The 20,286-nt window shown below is 46.0% G+C and overlaps 1 protein-coding gene across 1 annotated transcript in view; it reads left to right on the top strand.

The window, feature by feature from the left end:
- The first annotated feature begins 9,246 nt into the window (after positions 1-9,246).
- The window catches only part of RNF2 (ring finger protein 2), a 55,678-nt gene continuing 44,638 nt past the window's right edge, over positions 9,247-20,286 (top strand). The window contains exon 1 of the mRNA XM_032783460.2: positions 9,247-9,328. The gene's annotated coding sequence lies outside the window, so the exon portion shown is untranslated. The remainder of the gene's footprint in view (positions 9,329-20,286) is intronic.

Raw genomic sequence — 20,286 nt, 5'->3', positions numbered from 1 at the left:
AAATGTCCTGAATCTGGCTTAAACACAGTAGGAAGTCTTGATCCCTGTGATATTTTTACAATTCAACTGCCATGACTGATGTGATTCTGTCATATGATTTCATCATCTTGTTTTGTTTTCTTTCAATATATTATTCACTCATCCCTTCCTGCTGGTTAGTTTGTGACTAACCAATTGTGTTAAGGCATTGTAAACTTTAGATTGCATTTGCTACAGATGGTTCATGGGAGGCTATTGTATGAGTCTCCTTACTGGAAATATGTACTTGCTATAATCTCTATCCAAGTATTTCTAATGCAACTAGAACAGTAATGTGTAGATGTTAAGTACCTAGTTAGAAATGACTCTACTTATATCTAGAAGAACTTGATTCTGCATTCCAGTATATTTTATACTTAATTGCATTGAATTTATCATCTTACTCCACTTAGTTGCAACATAAATTATAAATGTAAAGAAACAGTTATTTTAGAAGTTTAATATACATGTTACTCTAGAGACTTGGGCAAACTAGTGTAAATATTTGACTAAGATTTCAGTTGCATAACTCTGGCTTGCCGAGAACTATATACTTCCAGTTTTTCTTTTGCTAACTTTGTCCTTTGCTTTCCTAATGATATTGAGTGATGATATATTTATACTGCACCTTTTATCCAGAAAGATTCCAAAACATCATTTTACACTTTACCTGACTCTATCTTCCAACTTTAACCTTTGAACTTAAAACTCACTTCTATTTTAAAAATTGAGCTGCTGTTTGTAAGTAATACCAAAAATCACTACAGTAAAGAAAATGTTTTCTTTAAATGTCTGCTTTATGCATTTGATAGCACTTATGGCCAGATTCTGGCTCCTGCCAACTGGAATTCCTGCTGTACAGGAGGAACTCAGGGCTTGGCTTCACTTGTGAGTTACAGCGCAATAAAGGAACCCCGAGTGCCCTAGCTCACTCCCTGTCCACACTGGCAAGGCACATACAGCGCTCTGACTCTGCGGCTACAGCGCTGCTGGTACTCCACCTCAGTGAGAGGAATAATGTTTGCTGCGCCTTGGCTACAACGCATGGGCATCAGTGTGAACGAAGTGTTGTGTTACTGTGCTCTGATCGGCCTCTGGAAACATCCCACAATCCCCTTAAGCCAAGTGGCCACTCTTGCCATTGTTTTGAACTCCTGTAGGAATGTGGAAATACCCTTTCAAAGCTCCATTTCTGACAGCTGGCATGCAAGCCATTAGTGTGGAATGCTGTGTGTGAGAGAGAAAGGCAGGGTCGGGGAGGGGGTCTGCTGCTGTCTGAACTTACAAGACAGCATGCTGACATGCTCTCAGCTCCCTCAAACCCCACTCTCTCCCCCCACATACATACAACACAGTCCTTGTCACACTTCACCCCACCCCCATTTGAAAAGCATGTCACTTGCATGCTGGGATAGCTGCCCATAATGCACCGCTCCCAATGCTGCTGCAAGTGCCACAAATGTGGCCACACCAGTGCACAAGCAGCTGTCATGTGGACAGACTGCAGCATTTTCCCTACTGCGCTCTCCGAAGGCGGGTTTAACTCTGCAAGTGTAGCCATGCCCTCAGAGATAGTGGTGTAGCTTTGCACAGGTGAAATGACTATACACATGCAAAGCGTAAATGAAGTGGAGTGGAAGAGGAAAGAGAGCTTTCACAAACTGAGTGCAAATCATCTGACACATTAGCTTTTATTTTGCCTTCCTTCATCCCACCCCTTCCCTTCTCTCTCTTTTAAATACAATTTACTCTTTGTACCAGGGACTACATCTTCTGTGTTTAGAAAACACCCAACACATCTTGATTATAGTATATATAATTATACAAAACAGAACAGGGATTCAGTGTCAGGACTGCTGAATTCTATTCCCAACTACGCCTCTAACTGTGACCTTTAGCAAATCATTTAACCTCTCAGTATCTCCATTTACCATTTAGAAAATGTGGATAATATTTGGCTACACCACAGGCAGGGCTGGCTCTGGCCTTTTTGCTGCCCAAGCAAAAAAAAACCTGCAGGGCGGCTGAGTGTAGAAACAAAACAAAAAAACAAACAAAAAAACCTGCTGGGCGGCTGGAGCGGCAAAGCAAAAACAAACAAACAAACAAACAAACCTGCAGAGTGGCCGGATCCAGGGTACAAACTTTCAGTTAGTGGGACTCCCTGTGCTGCAGACATGCCCTGGGCAGTGGAGTGTGCGCCCCAGCTAGCAGGGGGGAGGGGCAGGGAGCAGGGGGGAGAAAGAGAAGGGGGGCGGCCAGGGCTTCCTTCAGCCAGGGCCAGGGCCAGCTCCAGGGGTTTTGCCACCCCAAGCAGCCCCCCTCCAAAAGTCGCGATCACGATCTACAGCGTTTCAGCGGGAGGTCATTCGCTCCAACCAGGAGTGAGGGACCCTCCGCCAAATTGCTGCCAAATAGCTGGACCTGCCACCCCTATCCGGAGTGGCCGCCCTAAGCACTTGCTTACTAAACTGGTGCCTGGAGCTAGCCCTGGCCAGGGCGCTCACCATTTGGCCCCTCCCACCACACCGCCTGCTGGGAGGGCTCTGCACCACTCCGGTCGGCAGGGAGGGAAGGACACGGGCTGCCGGGCTTGCTGTAGACTTGGCACCGGCTGAAGCAGATGGAGCACGCAGCTGGCTCCCAGCAAGGCAGGCCCCTCCTCCGCACTGCAGCCCCCTACAGGGCAGCCAGAGCGGTGAACAAAAAAAAAGGGCGGCCGTGCCACCCTAGGATTGCACGGAATGCTGCCCCTTTGAATCTGCCACCCCAAGCACGAGCTTACTTGGCTGGTGCCTGGAGCCAGCCCTGATCACAGGGACGTTGAAGGTTTGATTTTTTTAAACTGCCTTAAGATCCTTGGATGAAAGGTACTATCTAAATGTTGATCAGAGCAAACAAAAATGACTTGAAACCTGAACTTGAATGATAAACTTTTTTAAATTAGGTGTAATGAAAAATGAACATAGCATAAAGTAGGCCTTAATAAATAAAAACACGACAAAAGCCTTTATATTGTCACTTATTAATGTAACAGTCAAAGCTCTAACATTGCTAAAATTTAAGTGCACTACATTTTAGCAGTCTCATTTCAAGGTTGTGGTTCTGAATCATGGGTACATGTACTCCTAGGGGTACACAGAGGTCTTCCAGACATCATCTAGATATTTGCCTAGTTTTACAACAGGCTACATAAAAGCACTAGCTAAGTCATTACAAACTAAAATTCCATACAATGCCTTGTTTATACTGTTTATACTATACACTGAAATGTAAGTACAATATTTATATTCCACTTGATTTATTTTATAATTATATGGTAAAATGAGAAAGTAAGCAATTTTTCAGTAACACTGTATTGTGACATTTCTGTATTTTTATGTTTGATTTTGAAAGCAGGTAGTTTTTAAATGAGGTGAAACTTGGGGTGTAAAGACAAATCAGATTCCTAAAAGGGGTACAGTAGTTTGGAAAGGCTGACAACCGCTGCTTTAGGGGACTGAATCTCACTAACAACTTTGAAGTGCTGAAATATTTTAAAATGAGTGTGATGCTGGTAAACCAGGTGCCAGCTCTTTGCCAAGGCTGTATGCATCAGCTGAACACTTACAAATTCATAGCTGGAAACCAGACCATCTCACTTGTATATTAATATTGTTTAAGAGAGATGTTAGACTTGTAAAGATGTGTTATAGTGTTTATAAAATGCTTGTAAATTGCTGCATGCATTAATCTTACTGGTCATGGCTATAGCCCGGGCTTTATAATTGTAAAAATGCCTGCTCTGAACTAGTGAACCTAGGCAGGAAGAGTGGTTCCACTGCCCATCAAGAAGGACTATCAAGACTAAATGGACCAGTGTAGGACAAAAACTTTGTTGATTGCCCCATTGACCCATGAAAAAGTTACATCCAGAAGCACTCCTTCTACCAGTTTGAACTCTGGCGGAAGGACATATAAAGATGCTCAGAAGAAGAAATAGTTCTCTCTTTGCAGCTTGTACAATCACAAGGGCTGGTGGTAAGAAACAAAAGCAGAGATCCCAAGGGTAAACCTGGATTAGTCCTAAAAGACAGATTACTGCATTTCTGTCACCTTTTGGAACTATAAACTGTAACTCAGTTGTACTTATACGTTGCCTGCTTTAACCTGTAAATAACTCTCTCATTTATTTTTCCTAGTTAATAAATCCTTAATTAACTATAGGATTGGCTATCAGGGTTGTCTTTAGTGTGATATCTAAGGGTACAAATTGATTTGGGGTAAGTGACTGGTCTCTTGGGACTGGGAGCAATCTGAATATTTTGTGAATTTTAGGGTAAGTGAGCATTTATCACTAAGTCTGTCTTGCATGAGTGGCAAGATAGACTGGAGAGTCTAAAAGTACTGCCTGTGACTCCCTGGTAAGACTGCTACAGTGATCCAGGAGTTTATATTTGTTACTGGGTTGGCAAAATCTAATTATAAAACATACCACCAGTTTGGGGTGTCTGCCCTAAGGTTGACACTCATGACTACAGAGAGTGTGACAATGACATCATAGGAGACAAGAGCTTCAATCCTTTCTATACAAACTTTGGCCTGGTCTACACTATGCGTTTAAACTGATTTTAGTAGCGTTAAACCGATTTAACCCTACACCCGTCCACACCACAAGGCCCTTTATATCAATATAAAGGGCTCTTAAAACTGTTTTCTGTACTCCTCCCCAATGAGAGGAGTAGCGCTGAAATTGGTATTACCTTCTTCAATAGGGTTAGTTTGGGCCGTACAAATCAGACAGTCATTGGCCTACCGGGCTGGCTTGTATCCCACAGTGTGCAATCAGTGTGGATCCGTCTGCTGGAAAGCAATCTGAATCGGGATTGCACTGGCCCGGTAGACAGTAAAAGCCTTTGTGACTTTTGAATTCCTCCTTCCTGTTTGGTCCCAGTCGTCGGGTCGACAGCAATAGATGCCATGCTCAGTTCCCAAATCCAACAAGGCGCTCCATGCGCGTAGTGACCGTACGGGAGGAAATACTGGATCTGATCACTGAATATGGCGAGAACAAATCTGTTCTGATTCAGGAGCTCCGTTACAGAAGATAGAAATGCAGATATAGCATTGATTAAAAAATTCCCTCCATGGCTTATCGATTACAGAGTAAATAGCAGCAGTGGTGTGACTAAGCGTAACGGCATAAGCGCTAAAGAATCAACTAGGCGCTCAGTAGAGGGAAGGAAAGGGAGGACTGAGGACTCCAGCTATCCAACAGTCCCGCAGTCTCCAAAAGGTTAATTTTGTCATTCTTGTGGTGATGGGGTGTCCCAATGCCTGTAGGAGGTCATAGATACATTGTCCGGTGGGGGTTCAGAGGTAATTCGCTGAGTTAATTCCTGCCTGCTCCCCTATCCGTGTGAAAAGAATAAGTGTGAAAAAAAATCGTTTTCTGCACTTTTCAATTGTCACGGGTGATGTCTACCTGCATTGCTGCTGGTAGATCGCTGGGCTGGTGTGTGGACAAATGGTTGCCGTGGCACTGTTAAACAGACATAAGCATCCTCTCCCCTCTCCCTTTCCAGTGCAGACGGTACAGTGCAGAAGCGACTGGTAAGCATCCTTGTTATGACCCAGTGAGTGTTCCTGGCTAGCCTCGTGTGAGGTCGGCTGCGGCTCTGGGTAAAATAAGAAATGCTCTCAGTTATTCCCGGCCGACTGGTACAGAACGGCTGGTAACAATTCCCTCATCATAGCAACTGGCGGTTCTGAGCGTCCATCAGCGGGCCCCCCTTTCATGATTCTAAAGGAAAGATTCTGTACTGGCCTGACTATCATAGCAGACGGGATGACTGGGCTCCCTCTCCCCCCCACCATTTAATTCCTGCCCTGCACTATCATAGCAGCCGGAGCGTCGCTTGCCCCTTCATTTTGATTTGCTCTCATAATCTTAAAAGTCGAGTGTTTCTTTTCCTGCATCTTTATTTACGTTCTCACCACAAAAGGGGGGAACCCATGCAAGCGCGTTAGCCAGGAAGAGTTGGGGAGGAGGGAAGCAAACGGGTGCGGGTTTTGCAGGCTGTGCACCCCTTAGAATGGCTCAATGCAGCTGCATAATTTCTTTGACATTGTGGTGTTAGGATCTGACACGGAGAAGCAAGCTGTGCTTTTCTGTGTACATTACGCTTCTAGTACACCTCCCATTATCTAGGCAAAGGTACGTACTCCTATTTTAGATAACCCATAAAGGAGGAACGACTCGGAGGGGGGTCTTCCCAATTTTTGTCTTTTGCGCCCCAATGCTGACCTCATGAAGGTCGCCAGAGCACCCATGACAGCAGCAGACGGTTACAGAACAACTGATAAACTTGTCATCTCATCACCAATTTACAATAGCACTAGCAGACATACAAAACAACTGGTACACCATCTCTGCTACCTGCAAAGGCAAATGCAATGCCGCTGGGCACTGGTAGGTATTGCGTGCCGAGTGACCGCCTCTGTCCGCCGGCATCGTCACTCTCATAAGGCATGACTCGATGACAATGCAACGGGCAAAACGTCGCTCCGGATAGGTTGCCATGCCTATGGAGTCTGCCAAATAGGTGCCTCAGGAAATGTAAGTGGGCCCGCGAAAGTACTTGTCTGCCGTTGCTTTCACGGAGGAAGGAATGAGTGACAACATTTACCCAGAATCACCCGCAACACTGTTTCTGCACCATCCTACATTGGGATCTCAACCCAGAATTCCAACGGGCAGGGGAGACTGCGGGAACTATGGGATAGCTACGGGATAGCTACCCACAGGGCAACGCTCCAGAAATCGACGTTAGCCTCAGTACATGGACGCACACCACCGAATTATTGTACTTTGTGTGGCCGCGTGCACTCGACTTTATACAACCTGTTTTACAAAACCGGTTTATGTAAAATTGGAATAATCCTGTAGTGTAGACGTACCCTTAGTCCTTGATCTTTTGACAGCCACACAAGCAAACACACCTGCACCAATATAGCATCACTGACTTCAATATAGTTCTTCATGGGCACAGAGATCCATCTAATGCCAGTATCATTGGGTGTGCGTTTAGCAGACCAATGCTCAAACCACAGAGCTAGCCCTCTTTTTGCCCCAGATCCCTAAATGGCCCTCTCAAGGATTGAACTCACAACCCTGGGTTTAGCAGGCCAATGCTCAAACCACTGGGGAGGGCTAGCTTAGCATTAGGTAATTACCCAGACAGACACTGGGACACAGTGAGAAAAACCATGAGCTATCTAATAACAAGTACTACAGACCCCAGTTCAAGGTCTCATCTGAAAATCAGAAATAAGCTGCCTTTTGATGTCAGTGGTAGGTAAACATGAAAACACAAATGCAGCCCAACATGTCTTATTATAGCACAATAAAAAACTACTGCTCTCTTCTGGTATCCTTATATTGTATTGCATCTTCCTTCTCCAGTGGGCTTCACTGGTTCAGTTTCTTAATTCAAGTGTGTGATGTTGAACAAAGAAAGGGAGGAGTGCTGAAAAGTATTTTCTATTCCTTGGTTCAGTTTCATCATCTGGAAAGTATTGAATAATACAAAACAGTAGAAAAGGGTTTCTGCATTAGTAGTTACATTTTGGACTCAGCTAAAGGAAACTTTGAGCTCAGCTGGGAGAGTGGGGATAGGATACAGGAATAGAGGGTACTGCATCTCCATGTCTGGAGCTCAGCATAAAGGGCCCAGGGCTGGGGCGCTAGGAGGGGAGGAATAGAAGGCTAATCACTCAGGATAAGGTAGGAGCCCAAGCATTAGCACCCAGGGAGTGCTAATAGGGCAGCCCAAGCTCTGCACTGAACACCTGGAGCTCAGCTATGGAGGATAAAGGGGGAACATTCCTTGGGTTCAGCATAAGGTTCAATGTCTAGAGGTAAAGGTTATGTGGGGGTGAAAACAAAGGGCTCTGTAACAGAAGATTAGAGGTAAAATGGGGGCTAGAGGGTGAGTGAAGCATAAGTCTCTGCACTAATAGGCTGAACCAAAATGGGGAGACGGGAAGCCTGAAGGGAGAAGCCAAAAGGGAAGGAACACAGAGCTTCAGCCTGTCAGTGCAGAGTGAAGATGAAGGCATTGGATGGAGGAGTGCAGGGCTTGGGCCTGAGCTGCTGGAGTTAGGCTGAGGTGGGGCACTGAGGGGCTGGAGCTAGGTCAAGGAAGGTTGTGCTGCCAGAGGAGGGCAGCACTGAGGGGGGCTGTGCAGCAGGGGAGGGCAGCACTGACGGGCTGGAGCTAGGGTGAGAGTGGGGGCTATGAAGCCGGCAGGGGCAGTGGCACTGAGGGGCTGGAGCTAGGCCGAGGGGGGCTGTGCAGCCCAGGGGAGGCAGTGGCACTGAGGGACTGGAGCTAGGCTGAGAGGGGCTGTGCAGCCCTGGGTGTGGGGGGGGCAGTGGCACTGAGGGGGTCAATGCAGCTGGGTGGGGGGCAATGGGACCGAGGGACTGGAGCTAGGCTGCAGGGGGCTGTGCAGCCCCAGGAGGAGGGGCAGTAGCGCTGAGGGGAGCTGGGCAGCCCTGGGGGGGCAGTGACGCTGAGGGACTGGAGCTAGGCTGAGGGGGGCTGTGCATCCAGGGGGGCAGAGGTGCTGATGGGCTGCAGCTAGGCTGAGGAGGGTTGTGCAGCCTGGGGGGCAGTGGCACCAAGGAGCTGAAGCTAGGGTGAGTGAGGGCTGTGCAGCTGAGGGGCTGGAGCTGGAGTGAGGGGGGCTGTGCAGCAGGGAAAGGCAGCACCGAGGGGCTGGAGCTAGGCTGAGGGGGGCTGTGCAGCCCCAGGGGGGGCAGTGGGACTGAGGGGCTGGAGCTAGGCTGAGGGGGAGCTCTGTAGCCAGGGGGGCGGAGGCGCTCAGGGGCTGGGGCTAGGCTGAGGGGGACTGTGCAGCCGGGGTGGGGCAGTGGCACTGAGGGGCTGGAACTAGGCCGAGGAGGGCTGTGCAGCCCCCGGGGGGGGGCAGTGGCACCGAGGGGCTGGAGCTAGGCTGAGGGGGGCTGTGCAGGTGGCGGGGGCTGAGGGGCTACTGAAGAGGGCTATGCAGCCGGGAGCGAGGGAAAGGAAGAGCTGGGTTCCTGCTAGCAGAGCTGTCTCGCTCCCCACCGCCAGGGGAGGGGGCTTCGAAAAGCCCAGTCCCATCCCCGCTCCCCCTGCCCGGCCCCGGCCATGAATATGTAACTCCCTTCTATTTCCCGAGCTCCATTGCGGAGGCTGCCGCTCGCCATATTGTGCTGCTGGGGCTGTGGCTGCTCCGGCCGCCGGAGAAGGGGCTCGGCCGACGGGAGAGCTCGCAGCCGGTGAGTGAGGGGGCAGCGGGCGGGCGGGGCTGGGTCTCTTCCCCCGCCGGGGCTGGGGTGGCCAGAGCTTCCTGGGGATCGCAGCTCATCATTCGCCGGCTCCGCGGGCGGGGCCCTTCGTGCTGCAAGGGGGGTTAGTCCTGGCGGCTCCCCGTGGTGGGACCCTTCGCCCAGCAGTGGTTTAACCCCGGTCTCCCCATGCTCCGGCGAGGGGGCCCCCAGGGCTCCCCACAAATGAGCCGCCTTTGCGGCGGGTGTGTTCGCTGCTCATCAGCAAGGAGGTGTCGGTGTCGGTGTCTGGGTTTCTCCCCCCAGCCCGAGCTGTCTGGGTTCTGCTTCCCAGTCTCTGTGCTGGGGGCACAAACGCCTCTGTGCTTGGGGCGGGCGGGATTGGCTCCGGGTGATTATCTTGCTGGCAGTGGGTTTGTGTCAGACATGTCGGGGCTTTCCTCTCCCATCACCGCGGGTCTCGCTCAGCATGTACACAGCGCTTTGCACCTCCAGAGCGCTCTGCAAACGTTGATTAATCCCTAAAGGGGATGGCAGCCCCTGCGTGTCCCTCGATTTATTGCTGGCAGTCTCACAGGGGCAGAATACACACAAAGAGCCGCGGTGAGAGGTAAATAGCGCTGCGTCGTAACGGCGAACAACAGTGCAAACCACAGAGGGCAAGATGGGTACATGTTTTTGGGGAAAAAGCAAGAGGATGCTATTTCACGTAGCCTGGGGCAGTTATTTTTTGAGAGAGGGGTGGTAAAAGTCTTGGTTTCACCTACTGGCAAAACCACTGTGCTATCATCTTTTTTTTTTTTTTTTTTCTTTATTTTTTTCTTGAAGCCATGTGCACACCTTCACAGTTGTGAGCAGTAGTTATTGAATGTTTAACTGCTGGCATAGAATGGACATAATTTTCAATAGGGTATCAGAAAGACTGGTCTGAAGCAAGTCTTTTTGTCAAGGAATTGTGAAGGCTTGTGTCCACACTAACATTTGCATTGTTTCCTGGACCAATTTGACAGCACTCCTTGCTTAAAACTTTTGCTGGGTGTTTTAGTTTGACAGAACCTTTTGAGAGCACTTGCCTACGTTTAACACCGTTTAAATTAATATATAAAACAATCATTTTAAGCAATTTTTTTTTTAGTTTAAATGTCTTCCTGTCCTTTTGGAGTGCATGCTAAACTCCATTAGTTGATTTAGTATCGCCTTTTCTATAAAAATACTTGGGCTAGATTTCTTAGTCCATGAATAATCCCATTGAAGTCAAGAGGATCAAGTGGAGTAAGGTGATACTTAACACAAACAGAGGTCAAATTCTAATACCATTATTCCTGTTGGGTATTGGTGAGATGCAGTGCTGCATGAGATCCCTAGTGATGGGACAGGTTTTTTTTTTTTTTTTTTTTTTTTTTTTTTTAAAAGATTAAAAGAATTCCTCTGGATTTGAAAACATGTAGCTAGTACATGTGTGAAACTATTTTTGGGTAGCTTGGGCAAGCTCTTTAAATATGTCATTCATTCTGTAACAAAGATTTGATTTATTGTAGGAATTCCTGCTAGAAGTACTGCCGCTGAATATTTTTGTGTTTGCTTTATAAATTTATTTTTGTAATGTTACAGTTTGTCATTTTTATACATCCTGTCAAACTCAGAATGGGTGTATAAGTTGTCAGCCAAGACACAGATATTTTTCTTTCACAAAATGTAGTGTGAATCATATAAGCAGTTATCTTGAAGTATTATTTGACATTTAAAGACATGTGTGTGGAGCTTTAGCCTGAATGGGTTACGGGATGGGGGTGGGGGTGGGGGTTGGGAGGAGAGTTACAACAAAGTGCCAGATCTGTGCATTTGCTAGGCATAGACATTAGTGTGAGAGTGACTGTGGGAAAGCTGCGCTGGTGGCTGGATCTAAAGCCATGTCACATGTATCTCAGTGAAATCGAAATAGGTTCAAAACTTTCAGTTAGAGCTTTGACTCTGTGATCTGACATTGATACTCATAATGCTAACAAATGTTTGTTTTCTATATTTATTCAATTTCATAATAGCAGGAGGCTACCACAGATGGTGAATTTCAGGGTGATTATTTCACTTCTTGGGTGGATAAAATGACTTGACTGTCAGCATCTTAGCTCCAACACCAGTGTCTCATTGCTTAACTAATGTGAGGCGTCCCAATGAAATATGTGGCACACTTCTGCCTGTATCAATGGCATTTTGTGTTTTAAGAATGACATACAAATAATGTGTTGTGTTTGTGTAGAAAGATTTGCTGGCGCCTGTTGTGTAATTAGAGCAGGGTTTTGAAACTTTAGGGGCTGATGATATACACTGAGGTAGAAATGTAGTTATCAAACACTGGAGTCCCATCAGGGTTACAAATGATACAGATGTCTTGATACCAGGATTATTTTAATTCCATTAAATATTTATTTTATTCTCTCCCAACACTCACTTAAAAGAACCAAATGAAAAATCAATGTGAAACAAAGCAAGGAGAAAAGGCAGGTAAAATATATAATGTGGAAGATAAAGTCAGCATATGAGTCACTTTTTTTTTTTAAATGAAATCCCCCTCCCAGAAAAGAAAGGGGAGGGGGAAGTCCAGCTAAAACACCAGTATAATAATTAATCAAGAACATTCAGGAAAAACAGAGGAATCAATGTAAAGTGAGTCACTAATGCTTCACATAGTTCACGTAAAGCATGGCTGGAATTTCAAGTGCCTGCTTTTGATTGACTGTGGGGCAAGAAGAAGGGTTGTTAAATCTGATTTTATTTTATTTTTTGTGGGGAAGATTAACTGATCTGTGGAGAAGCTTATCTTAAATTAAAATAATTCAGTGAAGAAGGAACAGAATTCAGCGTTATCGTGCTGCACAGTCTTGTAGCAATGGAGAAATATTCAAAGAATTGTGATCCCCCCCCTCCACTTTCCACCTCTGGATTGCAGTATACTCTTGTGAGCAGTTTGATTGAGCAAGAGCAGCAGTATTCTTTTCTTTTTCTTCTACTTTTTTTTTTTTTAAATCCTCCTGCCTTCCGCCACATAGGGTTACAGTTAAACTACTTCAGATCATTATTGGGTTTAAACCTGGTGTAGATATTGTCAGCCAAGATATATGTGGTGGGTGAGATGCCTGAGATCCTGTGAATTACTGTTGGTTTTGTCTAACCACTAGATCAAAGTTTTAACTTACCAAATGTAATAAAAATGTAGATGTGAAGCAATTATATATAAGGTTGAGTTATTTGACTTTTAGAACTTTTCTCATATATATTCAGGGAATGGAATGTCTTTTTCTTGTATGCAATAAAAGTTATATCACTTTCTGGTTTTCTGCAGATGATCTGACTCACTGTAGCGATAATTTCTTGAGGAATAACCTGCTAATTCTTGTCGATCTACAGAAAATTTAATTAACGATAAGGTGGGTCTCACCAACAGAAGTTGATCCAATAAAAGACATTACCATATCCACCTTTTCTTTCTAATATCCTGGGAGCAACATGGCCACAACATACTACATTCTCTGTAGTCTGTTAACTCGTATCACTGATGATCAAACTGAGTGTTAGATATGATAATAATGGGTTATAGTGTATAAATTGTAAGCTGATTAGGCAGATTTGAAAGCAGTGTTTCTCCTGATAGTTGCGTGTGACCGAATCCCAGCAGCTTGACTAAATCTGCTTGAAATGAGCAGCTTGATGCACCTCACTGCTGTGTACCTAAGGGTGTGCTACACAGAGATAGTTCCTGGGTTACTCAGGTATGCCACTTGGTTAAGTTAAACAGGAGCTAAGCAACCTTGTTCTGGAATAATAGTGTCCACAAATGGAGTTGGACAAGAATAGCTAAATTCATAACATATCTTAATTAACTTTCAAATGTGGACAAGCCCTTAGATATCACTTGGAGGCTGTGTAATGGATAAGACCTCACAGACTCTTGCCCTGATGCTGTTGCAAGGTTCCTGGATTCTGTGGTACTCTGGTAAAGCAGCCTGGCAGTTCTCCCACAACTCCAGATAAATTTTTAAAAATGAGTCTTTTACTTTAATATGAAAATGATAAAATTGTTTTAATTCAATTCATTTTTATGTTGTCCTCCTGTTTTCAGTATTGCACACAGGCATTGTCAATATCAGACTAACTTAGGGGTTCTCAAGCTTCATTGCACCTCAGCCCGCTTCTGACAACCCCATTAAAACAGGGTCATGACCCACTTTGGGGTCCCGACCCACAGTTTGAGAACTGCTGGACTAAGTGCATCATAGAAGTTGGGGGAAGCCAGAGACTTTGGCAGCTGGATTGAGGATGGTTGTGGCTTTTAGTGCCAGTGGAGGTAAGGGCGGCGACTGTTTGGATTGTTGTGTAAGCAGGTCAGCTGTGTATTTCTGCTAAAGTAATCAGCAGTGAAATTGTTAACAATATTGGCAGTTAAATTGTCAGAGTTCATATATTATAAGACCAGAAATGCCTGTGATCATCTTGTCTGACCTCCTATGTAATGCAGGCCATAGGATTTCCCTGGATTGATTCCTGTTTAAACTAGAGCATATCAGTAGAAAAACATCCTTATTGAGTTGAATGGACAATTTATACCTCCCAGAGCTATTGTTTCAGGAAGATAACACTAACTTGGTTAACTTAAAAAAATGAGCCAAGCGTACTGTGAGGGCTAGAATGGTCTTTAAAAGTGAAAGCTGTGATTCTGAAGCACAGCTGTGCCACAAGGGGTGCATTCCACAACAGGGGGATACATGTGGCAGTTTGTATCATATGCATTACCAGCAGTCTGAATTAGGGACTGAGTATGTACTGTTTTCCCAGCACTGCCCCATTCTAAAAGTGATGAAGTGCATTTCTGGCTAAGGTTTACTCTATTTGTAACCTGCTTTCTTATGCTTCACACTTTTTATTTATTTATTAAAGAAAAGAGCTTATTTTAAAAATATGAGTCTATTAGTTGGATAAGGGGTGTCTTTCCTAGCCTATATGATGTATTTATCCAATCTCCATCATAGATTCAGATTCTCGAGAATCTAAAATCTTTGTAATTTAGCTCTAGCCACAAAAGGCATGAAAACCCCTGTTTTGGATAATTTGGACTGTAATACAAAAGTTGATCCAGTTCCCACTGATATCAGTGCTAATACTTTTATTGACACACATGGAGTTAGATTTTGGTCCTTCATGGTGTGTTTCTGTTTTTTTACATTAGCTGTGTGCTAAATCCTTATGTGCATTTAATGCCTTTGAGTTCAAGTGCTGGTCTCGTCTATCAACCTGGGCCAGCAGTGATGACTGATAGGATAGTTTGTTTCTGTAATGATTCTTCATTTCAGTCTTGGCACAGATCTTTAATCATGTGTGACAGCTTAATATTGCTTTTAGACAAAATACAGACACCATATAAGTATAAATGTCAGTTCATTTTAGCTTGAATAGTAGGAAGTTTCTGAACTGTCTGTTGCATTAGTAAAGCTGAAATTTGAATTTTTTTTTAACGGAAAGGGAGAGATTTTTGGGTTTGTGCTAGAATTTTTTAAAACCTCATCTTGCTTTAGTTTTAGTAATAGTCTTGTTGAAAAGTTAGTGAACTTGAGTATGCATAAATATGGAAATTCCATATCAGAAATAAGGATATTGGAACGAACCCAGAAACTGCCTCCATCGGCTTCTCCTGAGGGAATTATGTGCCTAAAAATTCTGTACCAAAAAAATTAAAAGTTATGCAAACTTCTTTTTAATTCTGCAAATTTTATTTGTCAGTAAATAAATGTGGCTCCAGCATGGCAATGGAGAGCGCAGGCCACTTGCTGCATTGAGGTGGGAGATCACCCTGAAGCCCCCACATTCCCTGGTACAGGGACTCGGCAGCAAGTTTGCACCTGATCCTGACAGAGTGTAAAGGCTGGGCTTGCCCCAGAAACACCCCAGGGCCTTGCCCCTCTGTGCCAGGTGCACCAGTGTGGGTGGGTAGGCTCAGCCCAGCAGGATCCAAGTGTGGAAGGGCGTAGTGTGGGGGAATCCAGGTGTGGGGTGAGAGATTTTCTTTGTGGGGCAATCTGGGTGCGGGTGGCTCGTGGAAGATCTGGATACACAGGGGCTTGTTGGGGGGTTCCGGGTGCAGGGATGGTAGGATTCTGCAGGGGATCCAGGTAAAGGTGGTTGAGGCTCAGTTTTGGGGGTCTGGGTGTGGGGGGAAGAATGGGGGGCAGGTGCTGGGGGACTGGGGCTTGATGGGATGGGGGTCCAAGTGCAGCTGATTGTGGATCAGTGGGGTGGGGGTCTGGGTGTGGGAGGCTGGGGGGGAGTGTCCAAGTGTAAGGGGGTAGGGCTTGTCAAGGTGAGGGTTCAATGGGCTTACTTAACGGGGGAGCCACAGCTGCTTCTGAGGGGATGCCGCATGCTGGGCTTCCGATTCCCCCTGCAATTTCCCTATTCCCTTTTCTTCTCCTTCTCCTTCCCCTTCCCCTCATTCCTGCATTCCCCTTCCCCTGCCCTATTCCACCCCTTTCCTTCCCCGCTATCACTTCCCCTCACACACCTCCTTACCCAGCCCCATTGCAACCACTCACTGTTGCACAGAAAACAGGAAGGCTCCCAGCACACAGAAGGGGAGGATGACTGGCACTAGGACCCAGAAGGCGGTGTTCAGCTGCAGATTCACTGGAGCGGAGACCCAGCCTCCTTCAGCTGGGAAGCTCTGAGCTTGCAGAAATGATTGGGGGTAGGGGCAGTGGCACATAACCCCTGTGTGTGTCCCCCATGCCTCACTTCTGGAGGGAGGCAAACCCCCCCCCCCCCCAAAACTGCGCCCATGGTCATACCCCCCCGCTTCCCTTTGCTTCCTTGCCATTTTCCGCAGGGAAACACAGGAATTCTGTGGGGCGTTTTCTTCAGGCGCACAATCATGCAGCACTCCCCCTCCCCCCCCGGAGTAATCAGCACTGGTTCAGTTTCAGCAGCATTCTTGGTATGGATATATTATTAGGATGGCCCTGTCTACACTGGCAAGTTTCTGTGCAGTAAAGCAGCTTTCTGTGCCGTAACTCCCGAGGTGTACATACTGCGAAGTCACTTAGGGTATGTCTGCACTAAGGGATTATTCCGATTTTACAGAAACTGATTTTTGGAAACAGATTGTATAAAGTCAAGTGCACGCGGCCACACTAAGCACATTAATTTGGTGGTGTGTGTCCATGTGCCGAGGCTAGCATTGATTTCTGGAGCGTTGCACTGTGGGTAGCTATCCCCCACCCATTGGAATTCTGGGTTGAGATCCCAGTGCCTGATGGGGCAAAAAACATTGTCACTGGTGGTTCTGGGTACATCGTCCCCCACCCTCCGTGAAAGCAATGGCAGACAACTGTTTCGAGCCTTTTTTCCTGGGTGAACTGTGCAGACACCATACCATGGCAAGCATGGAGTCCACTTAGCTTAAGACAGCAGTCATGAACATTGTAAATGCCTCGCGCGTTATTGTGGAGTTTATGCTGAACCAGGACCTGCAAAACCAGGTGAGGAGGAGGCGGCTACGGCAGTGCGGCGACGAGAGTGATGAGGACGTGGACATGGACACAGAATTCTCTCAAACCACGGGCCCCGGCTCTTTGGAGATCATGCTGTTAATGGGACAGGTTCTAACCATGGAACGCTGATTTTGGGCCTGGGAAACAAGCACAGACTGGTGGGACTGCATAGTTTTGCAAGTGTGGGACGATTCACAGTGGCTGTGAAACTTTTACATGCGTAAGGGCACTTTCATGGAACTCTGTGACTTGCTTTCCCCTGCCCTGAAGTGCCAGAATACCAAGAGGAGAGCGGCCCTCACAGTTGAGAAGCGAGTGGCGATAGCCCTGTGGAAGCTTGCAATGCCAGACAGCTACCGGTCAGTCGGGTATCAATTTGAAATGGGAAAATCTACTGTGGGGGCTGCTGTGATGCAAGTAGCCAAAGCAATCACTGAGCTGCTGCTACTAAAGATAGTGACTCTGGGAAATGTGCAGGTCATAGTGGATGGCTTTGCTGTAATGGAATTCCCTAACTGTGATGGGGCAATAGATGGAACCCATATCCTTGTCTTGGCACTGGAGCATCAGGGCAGCCAGTACATAAACCTCAAGGAGTACTTTTCAATGGTGCTGCAAGCACTGGTGGATCACAAGGGATGTTTCACCCTTTGCTTCACAAAGATTATGGAGCATACAGCACATGGCTACAAGCATAGCAATATTGTCACTGGCCATGTCCAGGTTCCCATACAGGCATTGCCAGCGGGCTTTTAAATAGCCAAATGCACACTCAACAGTCATTTTGCACTTGCTCAGCCTTTTGTTGAACCACTCCTTGCTGTTGAGTTGCCCCGTGTATGACTTCGTAACCCATGGCATTAAGGAGTAGGCGGGGTCTCCCAGGATCACAATGGGTATTTCGTCTTTCTCAATGGTGATCTTCTGGTCCGGGAAGAAAGTCCCTGCTTGCAGCTTCCTGAACAGGGCAGTGTTCCGAAAGATGTGTGCGTCATGCACCTTTCCGGACCAGCCTGCGTTAATGTCGGTGAAACACCCATGGTGATCCACAAGCGCCTGGAGAACCATTGAGAAATACCCCTTGCGATTAATGTACTCTGTGGCTAGGTGGTCTGGTGCCAGAATTGCAATGTGTGTGCCATCTATTGCTCCTCCACTGTTAGGGAAGCCCGTTTGTGCAAAACCATCCACAATTGCCCAGAGTCACGGTCTTTCGGAACAAGATGAGATTAATGGTCCTGGACACTTCCATCAATACGACTCCAGCAGTCAACTTTTCCACTCCAAACTGGTTAGCGACCAATCAGTATCAGTTTGGAGTAGCCAGCTTCCACAATGGAATCGCCACCTGCTTCTCTAGCAACAGAGCAGCTCTCATTCTCATGTCCTTGTGCTGCAGAGCTGGGGCACACTGTGTGATGAACACAGTTCATCACACAGTCCAATGAACGTGGCTTTCCTCATGCGAAGGTTCTGCAGCCACTGCTCATCATCTCAGACGTGCATGATGATGTGATCCTACCACTTGGTGCTTGTTTTCTGAGCCCAAAAGTGACATTCTACTGTGGTCAGCGCCTCCGTGAATGCCACAGGCAATCTTGTGTCATAGCTACTTCATGTGGCAAGATCAATGTCGCACTCCTCTTGCCTTTGTAGTTTAAGGAATAACTCTACTGCCACTCATAGGGTGACTAGATAGCAAGTGTGAAAAATCGGGATGGGAGTGGGGGATAATAGGAGCCTATATAAGAAAAAGACCCAAAATTGGGACTGTCCCTATAAAATCGGGACATCTGGTCACCCTAGCCACTGATGACGTGTTGGTCAGAGCAAGCAGTATACTGGTCAGCAGTTCAGGATCCATTCCTGCAAAGAGGCAGGGTGTGCAGTACCCAAACCGTTGAAAGATGATGCTAAATGATGGAAGTACAGGAATTGCTGGGATGCGAAGCAATGCATCACAGGGCATTGGGACTGGACCCACTGGACCTTCGCCTTCCCACAAGTCTTAGCAGCAAAAGAGAAAGAGGTGCTCTGTGGGATAGCTGCCCAGAGTGCACCGCTCCAATTACTGCTGCAAGTGCCGCAAGTGTGAACACCCTATTCTGCAGGCAGCTGTCAGTGTGAACGAACAACAACGTTTTCCTTCTGTGCTCTCTGAGCAGTGCTGTAACTGCTGGCGCTGTAACTTCACCAGTGTAGATGTGCCCAGTGGCTAAGACCAGTGCATTCTGAAGTGAGTTTACCAAGGAATTCCACTACATGTCCAGTGATCATGTGAGAGCTAAACGTTTTGGAATGAGAAGATTGCCAGTGCTGAACATAAACTGAATATACAGCTAGACCACCTTAAGAACCTAGATGGAGATTGATCCAGGTGGTTCTTGATCTGCAAGAAAGCCATGTCACTTTGGGATTTGCCAATATGAAAACTAGTGAAAATTAGCATCCTTGTGAATTTAAAGGCATTTGGGGTCACTGTAAAAGCAGGTGATGATACAGTCAAGGTGCATTGTAAGTGCAGTAAACCAATTTATTATAATTCTGTCTGCATAGCTGGAGAAGATATTGGAAAGAGGGATCAAAACAATTTGGGTTGGGTAATGACACTAAGGATTTTTTTATATGGAAAAGAACAGAATGATCCAAAAGACTGCATACCCAGTCTGCATTAGTATGTTAAAGGGCATACAGGATCATGAGAATAAATTTTGAGCTCTTTGGTGAGAGTGACATTCTGTTTAATAAAGGTGTTGAGTGTGTAATTTCTCCCTTTTTATGAAATGTTGTTGTAATTAGTCTGATGCCTATTAATACACAGAAGAAAAAGAGAAATATAAAACTTGAAATCATCTGGTTTTAAAAACGTGCTGCTGTCAAAGTCCTTTAGAAACCATAAAATAGCCTTAGGAATGATGGGCACAATTTTTAATTCTTTAACAAATAATGCAGTAATTGTTCTCTTGACATCTAAAACAGGAACATTGCTTCTCTTTTGGTTAATGTTAACAGTGGCAATTTGCCCATCTCTGGTTTGTCATTGCATATTCCGAGGGGTGGGTGGGTGGGTGTGCGTGCGCGCAAATACTAATTAAGCAACTGTAAGAACATAACTGTCAAACTCGGATGTTTGCTAATGCAAGGTTGAGCAGCTTGAGAGAGAGAGACTGGAAATGTTGCTGCACTCTAGAGAATACTGATCAGTATATTTTGCTGCCAGTAAGTTGTGAAAAGACAATTAGCAGGAAGTTTCTAGATCTTAATGCACCAGGCAAAATGTGTCAGCTTCTGTTCTCCCCTTCAAGAGAAGGAATATAATAAAGAAATCTTGTGCTACTGAATCTCTGGATCAATATTTTTGTATTCCCCACTATCAGATATCATCTGGAGGGCTTTCCTAAGAATAGTTGCAGA

Source organism: Chelonoidis abingdonii, chromosome 7 (assembly GCF_003597395.2).
Source record: "Chelonoidis abingdonii isolate Lonesome George chromosome 7, CheloAbing_2.0, whole genome shotgun sequence".
NCBI classification, from domain to species: domain Eukaryota; kingdom Metazoa; phylum Chordata; order Testudines; family Testudinidae; genus Chelonoidis; species Chelonoidis abingdonii.
This window is presented reverse-complemented; position numbering and strand designations above follow the sequence as displayed.